Genomic DNA, 20,792 nt, shown 5'->3' with positions numbered 1-20,792 from the left:
CCTTTGAAAAACTCAGTGTAGCTGAAGCATTCGCATGCACAGCGAATACCTGGTTACTTCTCGTTAGCTCCTTAGAGCTGTGCTGACTGTGAATGGTGAGATGCCACCCCTCTCAGCATCAGAATCGGCTCAGATGCCGGGGCCCATGACGTGCGGTGTTCTGCGAGACGGCAGATCTTGCTTTAACCAAACCCAGTATATATAAATCTGTATTTATAAAAGAGTGGTATTGTGAAATAATAGAAGTGTTTTATGAAAAATGCTATTTTAAAAGATGATCAATTCAAATTTGTTTAAAATGTATTCAATTTCAAGTAAAAATCTAGTTGAAATTTCCAGAAACCTAGGTAATGCACACAGTTGGCAAAACCAACTCAGAACCAACAAGTATTTCTCAGCAATGACCATCCAAGGCTGTTCAAACTCTCAGGTTGGGGCAAAGGGCAAGTGTGTGGTGGTGACCAGGGCGAGGCCCCCGAGCCCACTCAGGACGCTCAGCGCGAACGGGGCACAGACCCGGGGCTGTGACACCTTCTCCCCAGACATGTGAACCTGGACGGATTCCGCCTCTAGATGTAACCACGGCTTCATTTAACCTCTGCCCCTTGGCCTGCCCAGGCCCGTGAGCTCTGTTCTCAGGGCCGCAAGGCTTGTGTGTGTCTGTGTGTCTGTCTGGACAGAGAAGAAACAGCAGAGCCTATTTCCTAGGCGGCGTGTATACTGTCCATCTGCGCCCCAACGAACCGTCATCATGCCCCACGTGAGGAATGGGTGACAGGCCGAGGTGGGGACCACGCATCTGAGAAGACACCCAGGGCACCCCTCTTCCTGAGGCGGTAACGGGATTTTTGTTCTCGGGGTCGGTTTAGGCCTTTTCTTATATCGCAGCACATTTCCTTGCTGGCGTCTTCTTTACACCCTGGGGGGCCTGACAGCGTTTGCATCTGCTGCCCTAGCCTCTGCTCTGAGGCTGGAGGGCATGTCCAGCTGCCACCTGCCCCTCCTCCAGGGCGGGTCCAGGCCTTGGCCTCCGGGAGCACGGGGCGGACACGCCCTCTTCCCTGCACAGAGGCCTCCTCCAGGGCCCCGCTCTGTATGGATGAGGCCCCTTTACTAACTGCACGAGGTCACATCCCAGGTCCTCCCATGTGTCTCCCTCTCAGCCCCGCTCCCCACCCTCTAATCCGACACCCCAGCCTCGTGGATCACTTTCAAAGCCACCGTCAGGTAGTCCTTACCTCTGCACCCGAGGCAGCCCCTCATCCAATCCCCAGCATCTCCTCTTGGCACCCTATTCACACGCTGCCCTCCGATCCCTTCTTCCTGCCCCAGCCGGACAGGTCTTCTCAAAACAGTCTGATCACACCCCGCCCTCTGCTTACGACCCTCTCATGGTTTCCCACGGCTGGAAGGACACAGGAAGTGAGGTTAGATAAAGCAGGGGCTGCTTCCTGCAAGGCCTCCCTCAGCCCTGCCTCATCCCACTCACCTCCTCCTCTCAGGGACCTCTCCCCCTCACTGGTCCTGCCCCCACCGACCAGGGGCATTCCCAGCCCAGGGCCGGGCTCAGGGCAGTGTGTTTCTCTCTCCCCCCTCATCCTCCTAGTCCCCGTAGTGTGAAGGCTTGACTCACAGCCCCTCCCTATGAGACTATGGAAACCGAGCATAACACCAAACCGGAGCTGGAAGCCAGCAACACTCCACTCTGCCATCGGTGGGATCCGGACGCTGCCATGGTCAGTGCGAGGTCTGAGGTCCGATTTAAAGGAGGGCCCATCTGCACTCTTTGTCTCTACAAAAGCCCATTAACTATAAATCAGCACAGAACCGTTTCAGTTGTCTAGCGTAACACCATTTAATCGCTTTATGAACTTCCAAGCTCAAAGTTATGCAAAACTAAAATAGCACAAAATGTGGATGAATACGGACGTAAAAGCGTACACTATGGCAGACGAGAGAGAGAGACACGGATCGCAGCATGCTAAACCCACGGCAGATGCGCCCGGTTCAGTCTGAGCGCCTGGGACAGACCCTCTCTGTGGTTCGTCACCCACACCCGCTGACCTTCCACCCACTCGTCCACACCCCGGGGAGCCTTCTCCATGTCCCTCACCCACGGCTCACACCAGCTGTTACCTTTACCATATTTTTGTGTAAGACTTCCGAGTTTATCAAACATGCTCACAGCTTTTACTTTCTGAGTAGCTACACAATCACGTGAAAAATTTAAGGCAGGGTTCTCCTATTTTTTTTGTTTCATTTTGAATTTTTACTGGTGTTTTACAAATGAGAAACACGAGGCGGGAGAGATGCAGTGGCTGCCTGAGACCCAGCCTAACCCAGGAAACGCCTGCTACTCTAGATCTTACATCTGTCCTCCCTACAGAGCATGTTAGAAAGATGTGGTTCCACACGCAGTGAGGGCCTCGCCCACAAGCCAGGAAGGCGGAGCCCACCGCGGCCACGGCCAAGGCTCCACCACCGGGCCTGGCGGGGACTGCACACCCCCAGCTGGGCACCACCCACAGGCAAAGAGTTTCTCTTTCTGAAGAAACACCACGTTTCTCGTTTTCCTCTAAAGACACGACCTGCCCAATCTGTCTTCTGATTTTCTTACTCCACCTGCAGAAAACCAGAGCAGAAAGCAGCGAGGAGTGATCGCCACCCTGCGTGCTGGTTGGGGGGCAGCGCAGGTGGGACTGTGGCAACCACCATCCTCACCCACCAGTTCTCTGACAAGACGTGGCCTCGTCTACACGAAACAAAGTTCTAAGGCCTGAGGAGGTGAGGGATCGGGGTCCATTAGTCAGCCAGCCTGTGAGAACGCGTGTGAATGCTTCACTTGTGTGACACGGAACTGGTATTTACAGTTAATAATCACCGAAAGTGTGAGGGATGACAGGGGTTATGCTCACTGAGTGTGTGGATTGGTTTCATTTGAACAGGGTTTCCAACCGCGTTTAAAACGTGCTCAATATAAAATGTGCAATATACTTTGCAGAAACAATATTAAAAATCCTAGAATGTCTAGGGATCTTTGAGATCTTGTCCAACACGCTCATGCTTCATTTTTATTTGTTAAAAAAAAAATCTTGGCAGTAATATATGTTGCAAGGATAAAACTCTCTTATCTCGGGCCCCAGAAACATGTATGCAACGTCTAGTGTGGCAAACAAATGTAGGAAAGTATGGGATTCCCCCCGAAAGACGTCAGGTATAAACAGAGTCATCCCATTGGAAAGGCAAGCCCAGATGGCCCACCAGCCTCAACAGAACCGCTCCCCCTGCCAACACGCCCGCCTGCCGCCTAAAGCTCTCCGTGCACAGACTGTCCGTCTGCAGCGCTGGCCACCATATGCTCAGACCGGGCTGGAGACGTTTCCCTGGCCCATAAAACTTCACTTTAAAAACAAACGCCGAGAGCGCTCACAGAAAGGGGCTCTTCAGGGGAGGGGGGACCCGCACGTGCGTGCTGGAGTGAACTAGGCGGTGATTACAGATGCGGCCGCGGGCTTTGGAAACACAGCGAGGCCATCGGCAGGCCGGGCTATGATCAGCCGCCTGGAACCTTTTCACTCACAGCCCCGTTTCTTTCTGGAACCTACCTTCTGGGATTCGGTATTTGTGTGGTTGTTAATAAACCACGTGATGGCTGCAAATGTGATGGAACTGCCCTGTAGTTCCACGTGACTTTGTGTTATTCCCGATGAAATCAGCACCGAGGCTTACAGCGCTTCAGTAGCTACGGCCGCCCTTCTCCCCCCGCCCCCCGAGAGGGAGAAAGCGGCAGCGATGAGGACGGAGCCACAGGTCTTCGTCACTCCTCCGGGAGGCCTTTCTGTGCTCATGACGGGACTGCGGGATAATGGAGAGCCGGGGCTGAAAGCTACCTGTAGGCAGGTGGCCTCAGTTTGGGGGGGCCTTGGGGATTCGCAGGCTGGGGTGGGGATGCAGAGCCCCGTGACCACCTGAGGTCCCTTAAGGAGCTTGGAGGTTCACAGCTGTAGGAAGTGGTCACCATCTCTCATACACATTTGCCAGGTTTCTGTACCACACATCCTCGAATAACCTTTGATGTTCTGTTTATTTCAAAGAAGGGAGATTTCTTTGGACTCACTTCACACCACCAATTAGAGGTATTTTAGCTGCCAGAAAAAGAAATCTCCATTGAACCCAACTTACGGGCTCCAAGAGCAATTTATGGATTAACCTGGAAATATATGGGGCTTTGGCGGGTTTGGTGAAAATACTTATAACATGAGAGTGAAAGAAATCAATACAGATTTATTAAGGCTTTCATTAGGTTTAAAATCGGTTCTGCCCATTAGAAAGGCCTTCCGTATTTGTGGAGTTGCAATATTGTCCTTTCTGGTCTCCGGGACCTGCTTTGAGCTGACCCTTCACACTAATTAAGCAGTCTCTCTCCTGGGAGGCCATGAAGATGGCTGGCTCCCTGCCATACCCTGTCAGCCCGCCAGGCGACGGGCCTGGATTCTGTGCCCAGGTGTGCAGGCACACTGCTCCCAGAATCCTCTGCCACAGGGAAAGAATGTGAGCAACACTCGGGGGACCATCTGATGCTCCTTAAAAGCAGGCAACTAAGGACTGTGGCTGCACATCTGATTTCTAACGGGAGGAAAACCAAGTGTTTTTACCTACTGACCACCACTACTTGCCAGGTCCTTCTTTAACCTGGAGCCTCACGTGGAAAAATCAAGTTACCCTTCGCTTACTCTTCCTAAAGTCGTTGTGAGGTCCAGATAGGTGTGGAGGGTGACGCCCTTGTAACCTCGGTCCTCGCAACGTGTCCCTGCAGGCCCGGCAGCAGGAGATGCCGTGTCTCTGCCCTGAGTCCTCCGCTGGCCTCGTGACTCACTGTCCCGGGGACTGTAGGGGAAGCAACAAGGTGTCTACCCTGAACCGTGGCCACAGCTGGGCCCGCTCCCGCTCTCACTCTTGGGACCAGACCAGCCTGCTGGACGAGGAACCTGGGGCCAGGTGTCCTCACTGTCCCCTCGCTGACTGCCAGCTGACCACAGACACACACATGAGGCCGCTTGAGCCACAGGTGGGGGCTGGGCCAGCCCACCCACAAACCCACAGCATCGGGAGTGACCGCATGGCTGTTGTTTTAAGCAGTTAAGCGGTGGGTGGGGTGGTTAGGTGGCCAAAGCTACCTGATACAAAGGCATATTCCTTCACTTACTGGAGCGGTGGGAGAGGGCAGCGGCCTGCCCAAGGTCACGCGGCGTAAGCGGCAAAGCCGCCAGGCTGTGGCGGCTGCCTGTGTGCCCATGCTGGTGGTCGCCACAGTACCGACTACTTTCGACAGAAATGAAAAGGCTGTGTGCGGTGCTGGGTGTGGCATATTGCCTACATTCAGGAAACTTACGATTTCCATTTTGCTTTTCGCTAAGGAAACTGCAATTTGATTGTTTTGCTCATGTGACTGCTTTCACCTAAAAATGTGAAAAATGCATTTTTATTTTCTAACTTTGAAACCTTCCTCAATGTCCCCAAACAGAAGTAGAGTTTCCCTCATGTGGTGGACGGCAAAAATAACCAGTTATCCCTCCTTCCGTTACCCTGTGTATGTGACTTCTCTGTACCCGTGTCCAGACAGGAAGTCTAGTTCCCCACCCTGGAGTCTAGGCTGGGCTTGCGACCCAGAGGTGTGGCAGGAGGCGGGTGAGCCAGTTCTGAGCTGAGCCTCAGGCCTGTGTCCTTCCTCCATTTCCCCGGGTCACCCTAGCTCCCCACAGGTACTGGGAGGCCAGCCCTGTGAAGGGTGGAGACACCTCCATCAGCGGGCTGTCCCAGCGGGAGCCCCAGCCAGGTGAGAGCCCAGCCAAGATCAGCAACGCCAAATCCCTGCTGAACTTTGTGGCACGAGGAGGCCTGGTTGACATCAGAGGGAACGCCCAGAGGAGCGCAGCCTAAATTGCCAATTACAGTCACGAGCTAAATAAATGGCCATGTTAGACCACCAAGCTCGTCAGGGAGCAAAAGATAATGGATACAGCCCTGGCCAGCGTTCTCAGAGCGGAGAGCATCGGCCCACACACAGAAGGGTTGCAGGTTCAATCCCCGCCCCAGTCCAGGTGCATGTGAGAGGCAACCGTCAATGTCTCTCTCTCACCTCTCCCTCCCTCTCTCTCTCTCTCTCTCTCTCTCTCTCTCGTTCTTCCTCCCCCCACCCCCACCACTCTCTTTAAAAATAAATGGAAAAAGTATGCTTGGGTGAGGATTAACCAAAACAACTGTTCTGGCATTTTTGGAGTAGTATGCAGATTTGCTAAGTGTTTATTGAATGAATGAATAAATTATTAAATATCCAATTACAGTGAGATAGAATTGCCCCAACAGACCAGGACTTTGGCTTTTATGCTGAAGTGAGTACCTTCTATCTTTCCTGGCTGAGACGTGATGTTAACACAGGGCTGATGCTTACCAGGTGTGCTCCATAGATGTGAGCTCCCACTGATCCTGTGCATGAACTAAAATACCCCCCAAACTCCCCAGGCAGAAGCCAAAGCAAACACCAGGGCACCGAGGCATGCAGGAGACCGTCCCGAAATCTCTTCAAAATCAAAAGTCTCCTGGCATTTGTGGGGTGGAGATTTAGGGTAAGGGACAGGCTTTTTCTTTCTTCATATTGGCGAACTTCGTTCACTTTGAAAGTCAGCCCTCTTTAACTGGCTCATAGCCACTCAAGCCACCAATCTCAGAGTGGGAGGATCCTGCCACAGAAGACTGCCCGGGCGTTCCCGCCGTCAGCCCGGCTGCCAGGTCTCAGCCAGCCGCACAGCAGGAGCCCCCGGGGAGGTTTAAAAAACGCCTCCAGAGATGGGCTTCCTCAGTTCGGGTACAACCTGCACATGGGGACTTTTAAAATCCTCGGAGTGACTTCATGGAATGGTCAAACTTGAGACCCACCATTCACAACCGCCCCCCCCCCCCGAGTGTTTCCACCATCGAGTGGTTATTATTGAGGCTAACGTTCGGGCAGCCCAGAGGCAGGCTTCTTTTTTCTATGCTTCTAAGCAAAACACAGCATCCAAATACCACAGCTGGGAAATACAAGAAATATAAACATAATCCAGAAAATAACTTCTTATAATGAACAATGGCTGGCTCAAAAGGAATCAAAAAGGACACCTGAAACTCATAAAATATTGCAGGTCAATAGTAATTAAAAAATAAAATAAAAAAATTTTAAAAAGGAATTAAGAAATAATGATCAGATGAGTAGCTTTCTGATGATTAACTCAGGAAGCATATTATGAACACGGGGAGGGGTCTTAAATGTCACGAAAATCTTAAACATAAATTAGATGTTCAAAATTTTACTGTCCTAAGTTAAAATTCCACTGAACACTATAAATTATATTAAATAAAAATTCAAACAAAATTGCATTTAAGTGTAAAATCTAAAAGCATATTAACCTAAAACCTGTTTGAAAATGTACCTTATATGAACAATAACACTATCACAAATTAAGGAATAATTTAATATTTTAATATGATTTGAGTTCAGATTCAGTGTGGATAATTTAAAAAATTATGGTCTTGTCTTCACGCATAAACGACTCTCACATGTCAACACTATTATTTTCAGGGACTATTCTTTTTTGGCAGAGTCAAAACGAACACTCTTATGCTATAAACTATGTAATCACGTAAAATGCTTTCGTGCCAAGATTTCATCTTCAGTGAGTTCCATAGCTGCAATCACAAACAGACCTCCCACGCATATTGGGAGAGTCAGAATTTTCCAAACCACAGAGTCCCCGAGGGAAAAATGTGGTTTGACCTCGATTTCACAGAAATGGAACGTGAAACTTGCGGAGGTTCAACAGGTCAAGCAGAGCTCCCGACATCGACGGCCTGGGAACAGAGCCCGGGCCTCCGTGCCTGCGGCCTCGCCCCTCTGGATGGGCACGAGGAGGGGAGGGGGAGGGAGGACAGGGACATGGGCTGGTGCACCTGCCCGGGCTCTGCCAACCTCTGCTACAGATGGCTGTGTTCACAGGTGACTTTGGCATCAGGAAAAATGATTATCACTGTCTACTCCAATTCTTACTCCAAAACAGGCTGGAATCTATTTAATACTTTAGTTATAAATACAGTTACTGTGTTTTTTCTAGTCTCATATCAACTTTTACATTAACGTGGCACCTTTGTTAGAATTAATGAACCAATATTGGTACATTTGTTATTCAGATTTCAAATTAATTCAGATTTCCTTCATTTTTGCCTGATGTCCTTGTTTTGGGTTGTTTCAGGAAGCCATTCAGGGCACCAGATCACGTATAGTTCAGACTGTGTGTGTGTGTGTGTGTGTGTGTGTGTGTGTATGAGAGAGAGAGAGAGAGAGAGAGAGAGAGAGAGAGAGAGAGAGAGAGAATATAAATATCTCTCTTTTTTTTCCAGGCAATGAAAGGGAAAAAAATCCTATAAATTACTGTTCTCATATTCTCTAATATAAAACAAAAGGGCCTATGTGAATGAAGTGATCTGGAATTTTAATTATGAGTAAAACACTGTGGTTAAGAGGAAGGTTAGGTTTTTAAAAACTGACATTTGGAGGGACCTAGAAACATGGCCTCTGATGTGTGGATTAACAAGCACAGCATGGGGCAGAGCTGTGTGAGAATTCAGGGTAGTCAAAGGCGGTGACCACAGAACTACAGCAATGCAGAAGAAAGAAGTAATATTGTGCAATTTGTCATCATTTATTTTAGGGGAGTCAGCATTCTTAAAATCCACAGAAATGTAGTTAGAGTTTTCTTGCCAATCCTATATAATAAAAGGGTAATATGCAAATTGTCCCTAATGGAGGAATGACTCGTTGCTATGATGTGCACTGACCACCACGAGCAGCTCCTGCGTTGAGCATCTGACCCCTGGTGGTCAGTGCATTCCCACAGGGGGAGTGCTGCTCAGCCACAAGCTGGGCTGACGGCTGTGAGTGCAGCTGCGGTGGGTGGTGGGAGCCTCTCCCGCCTCCTCAGCAGCACTAAGGATGTCCGACATCTCCTGAGGGCTCCCGGGCTGCCAGAGATGTGGATGTCCGACTGCAGCTTAGGCTCCCTGTGGGGAGCGGGCCTAAGCCATCAATCGGACATCCCCCGAGGGCTCCCGGGCTGCCAGAGGGATGTCTGACTGCCAGCTTAGGCCTGTTCCTCTGGGGAGTGGGCCTAAGCTGGCAGTGGACATCCCCCAAGGGCTCCTATATTGTGAGAGGGTGCAGGCCAGGCTGAGGGACCCCCCCCCCCAACAATGCACAAATTTTTGTGCACCGGGCCTCTAGTATTTGTATAAAACATTTTCCTAATGAGACTGATTCCTCTTACCCTGAAATGAATTGTTAGATCACAACAGAGAATGTTGAAGCATTGCCTTCCCTCACAGGCGTGCCAATGCCTGACTGCGTGCCGCTGCACTGTAAATAGGGAAATTCAAACACGAAAACGTTCTCCAAGTTGCCAAACACAGTTCCCGGGCATCTCCTTGCTGGTGAAAGTGAAAGCTAATTCACGAGCAGCGCTGTGCACACACCAAGTAGCTTTGCGGAAGGACGTCCATTCATATGTTTCTTTTCCCTGAGTTCACACCCACAGAAACCCTTCCCTGGACCTCCCTGACGTTTCACTGAAGATGCTGGATGGAGGCGAAGGTCCCAACGCAGCGCACCGGTGCCCGTACCCCCACCACCGGCCCCGGGTGGGCTCCCTCTGTCTCTTTGTCCGACTGCCCTCCCCCGGGTCATTTCTCCCTGCCACGAGGAAGCCGACATCTGCACCTGGCTTTGGGGAGTCACAGGAACACTCTGAGAAACCTGCCACAAGCAAATCCATTTGAGTCTCCCAACATGCCTGGCCATAGTGGACCCTCTGTCCTCCTGTGGGGGCCTGCGGGGAGCTGCACCACAAACACCCGAGCACCCTGCTTGCTGGCTAAGGGTGCCAAAGGCAGCTGTGTCCACCCCCAGCAGGGGAGGGAGCTCGGCACACGTGCATCTCATGGATGCACGGCCTCAGACCTTCACAGGATCAGGACGGGAGGTCCAGGGCCCGCCACTGAAAAGGGTGTTGGAAAGGGCCAGCGACCTCCCTGGCCCCCGAGAGCTGCGGGTGCCCCACGCAGGCATGCAATGCAGCACAGCTCACCCTGCGGCCTGGGCTGCAGTACATAGGCCCGTGGGCATCATGCAGCCGGAACCTGCACCCACTCCGAGTGCACCATGTGTGTCCTGTGTGGGCCGGCAGGTGTTCTAGACCATAGAGGGACGTGAGAGTCAGGCAGGTCTGGAGCGGTGCAGGAGGTGCCCGTGGTGGGGTGCATGGAGCCCCGACCCGACTCTGGCGCAGACGATCGTGCCTGTGCGTCCACCCGCGCCGCCTGGAGCCCTCGCCCCAGAGCCCCCTCTGAGCAGCTGAGTTCTCGCCCAGGGCCCAGGCAGTGTTTACCCTGAAGTCAGTGCCGCCTCAGGGTCCATCAATTGGAACGGCGGTGGCGGCCACTAGTTCCCCATCGCTACACGTTGCTTTCATAACAGACACAGACGGCACGTGACACTGCTCCCCCCTCCCAGACGCCAGGCCTGATGGCTACAAGGATACGTGCCCAGATGTGAGAGGCGCACGCTGGCTCAGCTGCCTGGGCGCTCCCCGCCGCGCTCTGGGCGCACTGTGGCCATGCGCTGTGGGAGCCAGGATGTCACCAGCACGTGCTAAGGACCGGGCAGTGCACAGTGGTCACTGTGGTTCCAGCAGAAAGGAACAAGGCAGGACAGGGGCTGGCAGTCACTGCAAACTCACCAGGCCTCCGGAGCCCTGGTGGGAGCGGCCAACATGCCCAGCTCCCCGCCCCCCTCGCCAGCCCTTGACTTGGTTGTTAAAAGTAATCAAATAAAAACTGCTTTAAAGCCAGACCAGATAAATGAACAAAACAGATTGAAACAAAGCAGTGGTTCTCAACCTTCCTAATGCCGTGGCCCTTTAATACAGTTCCTCATGTTGTGGTGACCCCTAACCATAAAATTATTTTCATTGCTACTCCATAACTGTAATTTTGCTACTGTTATGAATCGTAATGTAAATATCTGATATGCAGGATGTATTTTCAGGGGTCGCGACCCACTGGTTGAGAACCACTGAAAGGGAAAGGTTCGTGAACACCTTGTGTGTGTGTGTGTGTTTACTTGAAAATATCACCATGTAAATACACTTTAAACATTTTCAGAAGGTTGTACAAGTACATCCTTAAGAAGTTGTCCAACACGTGGTGCAAGACGAGCGGCGGACACAGCACAGCAGGTCTGGCACGACTGGCACCATGACGCAGCAATGACCCCCTCCAGGCAGGAGCCACGGCTGACAGGTGTGCAGTGGCCTGTGGCCCACTGTACCTGAAAGCATCACACATGAATAATTCTTGTAAAAACATGCAGGCAGGCCTCCTGAATGCAGCGGAGACTGGGGCGATGACACACCCCTGAGCTTAGGGAGCGAGGCATGGAGCGAGGCTGGGCTGGCGCACCTGCTCCGCAGTCCTGCCTCCCTCGCCCACTCGCTGTGAGCGTGGAGCCTGCACCCTGGCAGCAGCCTTTTCTGCTCCACTAAGCAACACTCATGCGTGCACGTGCACATACATGCACAGGAGTCCCCAGGCACCTGGAGCCACCAGGCACCACGGAGCCCTGTCTGCAGTTCCTGCACTGGGAGGCGGGGGTGAAGGCCAGCCTTGGTCTCCACTCCTGCTGGGGCAGTTTCCAGGCCAAGCAGGCTCTGAGCCTTCCTGCCCCACTGGCTGCCTTTCATGTGCTAACCACCTGGGCGTGGCACCTCCCACAGTGTGGGCCTCACCTAAAGGCAGAGCCTGGCTGGGAGTTTATATAGTATTTCTTTTTTTTCTTTATTGATTAAGGTATTACATATGTGTCCTTAACCCCCCCATTGCCCTCTGACCCCTCCCACCCATGCCCTCACCCCCCTGTTGTCTGTGTCCATTGGTTAGGCTTATATGCATGCATACAAGTCCTTTGGTTGATCTCTCCCTCTTACCCCCACCCTCCCCTTCCTTCCCTCTGAGGTTTGACAGTCTGACCTATGCTTCTCTGTCTCTGGACCTGTTTTTGTTCATCAGTTTATGTTGTTCTTTATAATCCACAAATGAGTGAGAGCATGTGATATTTATCTTTCTCCGACTGGCTTATTTCACTTAGCATAATGCTCTACATCAAAATAAAAAGCTTCTGCGCAGCAAAAGAAACCATCAGCACAACAACAAGAAAGCCCACTGCATGGGAGAACATATTTGCCAATGTTATCTCCGATAAGGGTTTAATCTCCAACATTTATAGGGAACTCATACAACTTAACAAAAGGAAGATAAACAACCCAATCAAAAAATGGGCAACGAATCTAAATAGATACTTTTTGAAAGAGGACATACAGAAGACCAAGAGACATATGAAAACATGCTCAAAGTCACTAATCATCCGAGAGATGCAAATCAAAACAACAATGAGGTACCACCTCACACCTGTCAGAATGGCTATCATCAACAAATCCACAAACGACAAGTGCTGGAGAGGATGAGGAGAAAAACGAACCCTCCTGCACTGCTGGTGGGAATGCAGACTGGTGCAGCCACTGTGGAGAACAGTATGGAGTTTCCTCAAAAAACCAAAAGTGGACCTCCCATTTGACCCAGTGATCCCACTTCTAGGAATATATCCCAAGAAACTAGAAACACCAATCAGAAAGGATATTTACATTCCTATGTTCATAGTAGCACAATTTATAATAGCTATGATTTGGAAACAGCCTAAGTGCCCATCAGCAGATGACTGGATTAGAAAACCGTGGTACATCTACACAATGGAATACTATGCTGCTGTAAAAAAGAAGGAATTCTTAGCATTTGCAATAGCATGGATGGACCTGGAGAGCATTATATAGTACTAGAGGTCCGGTGCACGAAATTCATGCAAGTGTGTGTGGGGGGGTGTCCCTCAGCCCGGCCTGCACCCTCTCCAATCTGGGACACGTTGGGGGTAGTCTGACTGCTGGTTTAGGCCTGATTCCACAGGCAGTCGGACATCCCTCTCACAATCCGGGACTGCTGGCTCCTAACCACTCTCCTGCCTGCCTGCCTGATTGCCCCTAACCGCTCCCCTGCCAGCCTGATTGATGCCTAACTCCTCCCCTGCTGGCCCTATCGCCCCCAACTTCCCTTCCCTACTGCCCTGATTGCCCCCAACTGCCCTCCCCTGCCTGCCTGATCACCCCCAACTGCCCTTCCCTGCCGGCCTGATCACCCACAACTGCCCGCCCCTGCCAGCCATCTTGTGGCAGCCATCTTGTGATGACGTCGCATGTGACGCCACCTAGGCTTTTATTATATAGGATTTCTACACGCCATGGTCGAATTCTCATCACTGAAGGATTAAAGCAGGCACACTGCTACTTTGCAGACTTTTCGCAGGTTACACAGTGTAATGCAATGTGAAGAAAACGTCTCTTCAAGGAAATGATTTCCCCAAATTGGGGCCCACGTCTACAGAATGAGAAGCTGGTAAAGGGTCTTTTTTAAACCCTCTCAGCCGGCACACAGCTGCGGCGTCTGCGCCTTCTCCCCGCTCTGCTCTGGCCCATGCTGTGTGCACAGAGCTGCCAGCCCTGTCAGCAAACAATGTCCCCTCTGTCAGAACAGAGAAGGAGCCAGCCGCATGGCAAAACCCCCTCCGACGTCCCCCCTCTGCCCCCAGGAAAGGACAGCCAGGCTGGGAAGGACCCCCATCTGAACTCCCTTCCAGCAAGCGAGGGACCCAGTCATGGCAACGATATGTCAACTGCCAATCAGGGAAAGTTGACAAGTTTCCTTTCTTTTAAACTGGAGCATATATTTCTGCGTGTGTGTGTGTGTGTGTGTGCTCGCACAAGCGCGTGTGTCCGGATAGCTTTATCAGGAGGAAGGAGGCGTTTCATCAGATATAATTCAGGGCTGAGCAAAAGCAGCTTTTAGCTCCAGACGGAGCAGCCCCAGGGGACGTCACAGAAATGACACAGCAATTTGTGCAAGAATATTGGCAGCTAATTCAGGATTGCTGGAGCTGACTCTGAATCCAGCTGCTTCTGTCCAGCCTGTATTCCCGCTGAGCTCACAATTCATAAAGGAAGCGCCTGCAGTTACTGCTCCAGACGTACTGTGTGACGCTCTCAGGCTTCTCTTCGTGCATCTGCCTGTCTGTCGTCTGACACACCCCCCCACACACCTCCCCCTCCCCCCAAAAGAGGCATTAAAATATGATTTCCAAACCATACACTGCACGGAGCAATTGTTGGTGACCGACGAAAGGTTTTCCTTAAAGAAGAGCATGGATGGCTCATGTCTGTCAGGTTCGCACGTCTTATTGGTGTAAAACACCAGGGTGTGTGTTTCCCCCCTAGTGACGCGACTACAGTCTGCATTCTCTCTTAACCTCTGGAGGGAATCGCCGACTCTTGGCTCATAAAAGACGAAGTGCTATTTTTGTAGTCAAACCACACTGGCGTTTGTTTGCACGGATGTCTAAGAAATGTCCCCGCTCCTTTTCCCACACAGGGTAAGCCCAGCCAGCGAGCGCCCAGATTCAGACGGGCTCTCCTGGTAACAGGGCCGCCCGCCCTGCCAGTCGCTCCCTCCTCTCTCCCCGCACCCGGGCTCCTCGCAGACTAAACAACGGGCCTTTGTGCGTCCCCTGCGACCGGCCAACTCTAACGGCGTGCCTGGTACAAGGGTGGTGTTTACCTTGGAGAAAACTGTCCTTGCAACCCTTCCCAGCGCTGGCAGTGCCGTGGCTCTGAAATGCTGCGAGCTCCCTCCTCCTTGCTGCCTGCAACCGAAGAGGGAGAGAGAGTGAGGGGAAGGCAGGTGGCTAGGGAAGGGGACGACTCTTGTCCTGCTCACTGTAAATCCATGCCAATGCTGGGCTTTCCATTCCTTCCTGCGAAGCGAGGAAAAGCTACCGAGAGGGGTGAGCAAGTCAAAAGTCTTTTCCAAAACAACAGCCACGTCCGTCTCCTCAAATACACACCCGCCACTCGCTTCCTCCACGTCTCCTAGCTCCAGGGCAGAAGCCTCTGTGCTGCTGTAGTAACATCGCATTCAAGTCACTTATCTGAGCCCGGAGAGGAGGCTTTATGCTTTGGGGGAAGGCGAGCTGTGCTTTCGGCAAAATGTCTTATTAAAAGGCGCGTGTCGGTGCAGCATGAGCAGTGGCACCCGAGGGACACGCAGACCTCTTAGTCCAGAGTCGTTCCTCCACGCTCCCACCGAGGACATGGGGAAGAGGCGACAGGTGGAGGCACCCAGGGATGCCTCCTTCACTGCCCTCCCGGCTCATCGGCCCTCGGTCCACCTGCCATGGCGGCCCTGCTCCGTTCCCGGCGCCCAGCCTGTCCTCTGAGCCCCTCTCCTCTCCAGCTCTCGGCCTGTCCTCCAGCAAACGCCTGGCATGGCACCTGTGTTTTAGGTAAGACGCCATGATAGGTGCCGAGGGAGGGAGGCGGGGAGGGGGCGGAATGAATGAATGAATGTGTTTATATTCTAGGACAGCGGTTCTCAACCTGTGGGTCGCGACCCCTTTGGCGGTCGAACGACCCTTTCACAGGGGTCGCCTAAGACCATCCTGCATATCAGATATTTACATGACGATTCATAACAGTAGCAACATTACAGTTATGAAGTAGCAACGGAAATAATTTTATGGTTGGGTCACAGCATGAGGAACTGTATTTAAAGGGCCAGAAGGTTGAGAACCACTGTTCTAGGAGCATCTGGCTACTGACTCAGGCTTAGAACTTCTCAATCATTTTAGCAGACTGAGGTGCAACTCCTGAGTCACCATATCAAACACTGAGCCTTCTGGGCGCACACCTACAGCGCTCTTGTCCCGGGACCGCAGGTGGCCATGGACCGCGGCCCGGCCTCCCCCGTACCTCAGAGCACCGCATGGTCCTGCGGCTCTGCTGCTTCCCTGGCGGCTACCACATAAGGGGTGGCTGCCTTCCGTGGGCCGATGCCGTCAGCTACCTCGTTCTTTTCTTTCTTGTTTTAATGCGTCTAAAAGACCAGAACAAGACAGCTCCGGTCCTCCCACCATCAGCCATGCTCACTCAGAGGGCATGCTCACTAAGGGGGCAGGGTCCTCACCAGCTCTCCGTGTGAAGAGCCTGCCAGACACAGTCCTTCCCAAGTCGTCCTTCATCTTTCCTTAGATTTCAAATTAGCCTCCCCGAACCCCTAACACAGACACTGACAGGTCAGCCTCCCCGAACCCCTAACACAGACACTGACAGGTCAGCCTCCCCGAACCCCTAACACAGACACTGACAGGTCACCCTCCCCGAACCCCTAACACAGACACTGACAGGTCACCCTCCCCGAACCCCTAACACAGACACTGACAGGTCAGCCTCCCCGAACCGCTGACACACAGACCCTGACAGGTCACCCTCCCCGAACCGCTGACACACAGACACTGACAGGTCACCCTCCCCAAACCCCTAACACAGACACTGACAGGTCAGCCTCCCCGAACCCCTAACACAGACACTGACAGGTCAGCCTCCCCGAACCCCTAACACAGACACTGACAGGTCAGCCTCCCCGAACCCCTAACACAGACACTGACAGGTCAGCCTCCCCGAACCCCTAACACAGACACTGACAGGTCACCCTCCCCGAACCCCTAACACAGACACTGACAGGTCACCCTCCCCGAACCCCTAACACAGACACTGACAGGTCACCCTCCCCGAACCCCTAACACAGACACTGACAGGTCACCCTCCCCGAACCGCTGACACACAGACCCTGACAGGTCACCCTCCCTGAACCGCTGACACACAGACCCTGACAGGTGGAGTCCATCTGCAAACCTCCCTACTCCCTCATGTTAGCACGGTCAGTCCCAGAGAACTCTGCTGAATTCATTAGACATATGAGCAAGATTTGGTTACCAGCCCGGCCAGTTTCCCAGTGGCAGGGGTGGGCAAACTTTTTGACTCGAGGGCCACAATGGGTTCTTAAACTGGACCGGAGGGCCGGTACAAAAGCATGGATGGAGTGTTTGTGTGAACTAATATAAATTCAAAGTAAACATCATTACATAAAAGGGTATGGTCTTTTTTTTTTTTTTTTTAGTTTTATTCATTTCAAACGGGCCCTCCGGCCCACGGGCCGTAGTTTGCCCACGGCTGGGTTAGAGTATCAGGCCCTCGGGCTGAAGGGTCTTGAGTTTGTTTCTCCAGACAAGGGCACATACCTCAGTTGCAGACTCAATCCCTAGCTCTGGTCTGGCACGTGCAGGAGGCAACCAATTGATGTGTCTTTCTCACATCAATGTTTCTCTCTCTCTCTGTCTCTCTCTCTGTCTCTCTCTCTGTCTCTCTTTCCCCCCCTTCCCTCCTGCCCTCCACTCTCTCTAAAGATATCAATGGAAAAAAACATCCTAGGGTGAGGATAAAAAAATATTTGGTTACCCAAAACAAACTGCTACAGTAGAAAAAAAAAGTTTTTTTTTAAAATGCCAAATCTTATGAATATGCATCAGTAACAATACGTTCACCTATGCTTTTGCTATTACTAGATAGGGATAGAGTCTGATTTAATAATTAAACACATGAATCGACAGTTAATTTAATAACATAAAAGTGGTAGATAATTTTGTATTTTCAAAATTGCATTTCATAAATTAAAAATATTCACAGGAAACAAGGTAATGAAGACAGTGTGGTACCGGCCTAGGATAGACATACAGCTCGGTGGGATGGAAAACAGCTTCCAGAAATAAGCCCATATACCCGTGGCCAATGGATTTTTGACAAAGGTGCCAAGACTATTCAATGGGGAAAAACAGCCTTTTCAACAGAAGGTTCTGGGAGAAGGTTCTTCAGCCATTTGCAAAAGAATGAATTTGGACTCTTAAAAAAGGTACATAAAAATTCAATAAATTTGAGAACATTTACTCACAAAGGTATATGTGCTCCTATGTCCTTGCACCATTATTCACAGTAGCCAAGATATGAAAACAACTGAAGTGTCCTTCGATGGGTGATTAAAGAAGATGTGGTACATATATGCTATGGAATACTGCTTGGCCATAGAAAAGATGAAATACTGCCATTTGTGACAACATGGATGGACTTTGAGAATATCATGCTAAGAGAAATAAATCAGACAGAAAAAGCTAAGAACCATGTGATTTCACTCACATGTGGGATATAAAACTGAGACTCATGGACAGAGACAACAGTATGGTGGCTACCAGAGGGAGGGGGTGGGGAGGTAGTAAAAGGTAAAGGGGGCCAAATACATGGTGATGGAAGATGCTCTGACTTTGGGTGGTGGGCACAGGTGACGTATTACAGAAATGTACACTTAAAACCTATATAATTTAAGTAACCAATGTCACCCCAATACATTTAATTTTAAAAAGTTAATATAAAGACCATATAAAATAGAGACCATATAAAAATGTTACTCAAAATGGATCCAATCAGTTTAAGAGCTAAAACTAAAAAACTCTTAGAAGAAAACATGAGTCAATGTCATGAGCTCAGATTTAGAGTTTCGGATATGACACCGAAAGCACAAGCAACAAGAGGGAAATAGATACGCTGGACTTCATCGGAACTGAAAAGATGTGTGCTCCAGGACGCTGTGAGGAAAGTGCATGGACAGGCTAGATAGCGGGGGAAATACAGGGAAATCATGCCCGATAAAGGACGTTTATCTATAATATATAAAGGACTCTTATAACACAATAAGACAACCCAACCAAAAACAGGCAAAGGATCCGCGCAGACACTCCCCAGATACACAACGGCCAATGAGGACAGGAACAGATGCGCAGCATCATCAGTCCTCAAGGAAACGCAGACCAAAATCACAGCGAGAGACCACCCAGTGCGCACTCGGACGGCGGGCGTCACAAAGTCCAACACGGCGACAAGAGTGGGTGAGGACATGGGCGATCCGAACCCTCAGGCCCTGCTGATGGGAACCTGGAAACAGCCTGGTTGTTCCTCAAACAGTTCAACGTAGGAGTTACCTGTGGACCCGGGATTTCCACCCCTGTGTGGACACCAAGAGAATTAAAAACATGTCCACACAAAAACGTAGACATGGATTCATAGCAGCATTATTCATAACAGCCCCAAAGTGTAAATAATGCGAGTGCCCATCAACTGGTGAATGGATAAACAAAATGTGGTATATCCACAGGAAAGAATACCATATGGCCATAAAATGGTATGAAGCATTCATACATGTCATAACAGCCCTAGCCGGTTTGGCTCAGTAGATAGAGTGTCAGCCTGGGGACCGAAGGATCCCGGGTTCAATTATGGTCCAAGGCACATACCTTGATTGCAGACTCCTCCCTGGCCTGGGTCCTGGTCGGGGCTTGTGCAGGAGGCAACCAATCGGTGTCTCTCTCACATCGATGTTTCTCTCTGTCTTTTCCTCTCTCTTCCACTCTCCCTAAAAATCAATGGAAAAATATCCTCGGGTGAGGATTTAAAAAAACACGAAAAAACCAACAACATACATGTCATAGCATGAACAACCCTTGAAAACATGCTGAGTGAAAGAATCCCGTCACAACCCGACACACATTACAGGATCACATGTACGTGACCTATGCCAGGCCGTGCGGGGCCGGCGCCCCCCGCCGTGACCACGCCCAGAGGCCTCTGCAGACCAGCAGCTCCCTCCTTGGGGAGCAGCGCGGACACTGCCTCCCGTCCAGAGACACTTCTATGTCGAAAGCCTGAGATCACAGCAGCGTCTCCCACCCGCTGTGTCACCTGCTGCCGCCCTGGGGTCTCACAGCAAATCCAATTCCTCCCAGATGGGGTGGAGCCCAGCCACCTGCGCTTCTGCCATGTGACTGGTGGTGGTGCTCACACCCTCTGAGGCTTGGGCCGTTGTGCGAAATGCTGAGGTGCCCGAACGTCCGCCCAGGGAGGCCCAGCGCCGGCGGGACGGGACCAGGCCCGCGGCGGAGCCTTCTGCCAGGAAGAGAGCAGCACGGACCGGTCCCTCTGGACACACTCACCAGCCCGTTATTAGTCCAGCTCATTGTGCACATTTCCTCTTTGTCCACATGACAAATGTTAGCAATTTAATACCCTTGTGGTAAAAAAAGTCGAACATACCTACACACAAACGCACACGATTTCTTGTTAATTCTACGCTGGGTTTAATAAATTGTCAGCACAACAGAGATCAACCTCAAAGCAGACATTTCCTTCCATTAAAATTTCATACGCAGCCCTTCTGAGAATCACGCAGGGAAGTGATACGAAGGATGCTCATGGCACTGCCGCTGAGGGCTGTGGGACAGCGGGGAGGGCTGTGATGTGCCAGGTGCCAGGGCCTTCCTCCCCTCGTCCTGCCTTCTCTGCGGCTGTGCCCCCGCCCAGCTGCCGTCCTCCGGCCCGGCCTTCCGGCATTTCCTGTGAACAGTTCTTCTGCGCCGCCCCCTGCTTCATTTCTCTCAGCCCCGACAGCTGCAACCCTGATGCGTGCAAAGCAACAGTCCATTAAGGAAGGAGTGTTTTCCGGGGTTTTGCTTTTTCCTTATTAGAACAGAAAAATGGAAGAGATAAGAAAGGACCGTCCGTGGGGTGCAAGGCGAGGCCACCACGGAGGTAAAATGAAGGAAAAGGAATTAAGCATCACAGCCAGGCACTGGCAACTAGCTACCGGGAGTCTCTTTCAATGTGCGGGAGGGG

General features: G+C 51.3%; 1 protein-coding gene across 3 annotated transcripts in view; it reads right to left on the bottom strand.

Annotated features, from left to right (window-relative positions):
• PAG1 (phosphoprotein membrane anchor with glycosphingolipid microdomains 1) overlaps positions 1 to 20,792 on the bottom strand; it is a 107,301-nt gene that overhangs the window by 33,481 nt on the left and 53,028 nt on the right. For 2 of the 3 annotated variants that reach the window (XM_059672666.1, XM_059672663.1), the window contains exon 2: positions 14,800 to 14,884. The exons of the other annotated variant lie outside the window; for it this stretch is intronic. The gene's annotated coding sequence lies outside the window, so the exon portion shown is untranslated. The remainder of the gene's footprint in view (positions 1 to 14,799; positions 14,885 to 20,792) is intronic. 3 annotated transcript variants of the gene reach the window in all.

Source organism: Myotis daubentonii, chromosome 17 (genome assembly GCF_963259705.1).
Source record: "Myotis daubentonii chromosome 17, mMyoDau2.1, whole genome shotgun sequence".
NCBI classification, from domain to species: Eukaryota; Metazoa; Chordata; class Mammalia; order Chiroptera; family Vespertilionidae; genus Myotis; species Myotis daubentonii.
This window is presented reverse-complemented; position numbering and strand designations above follow the sequence as displayed.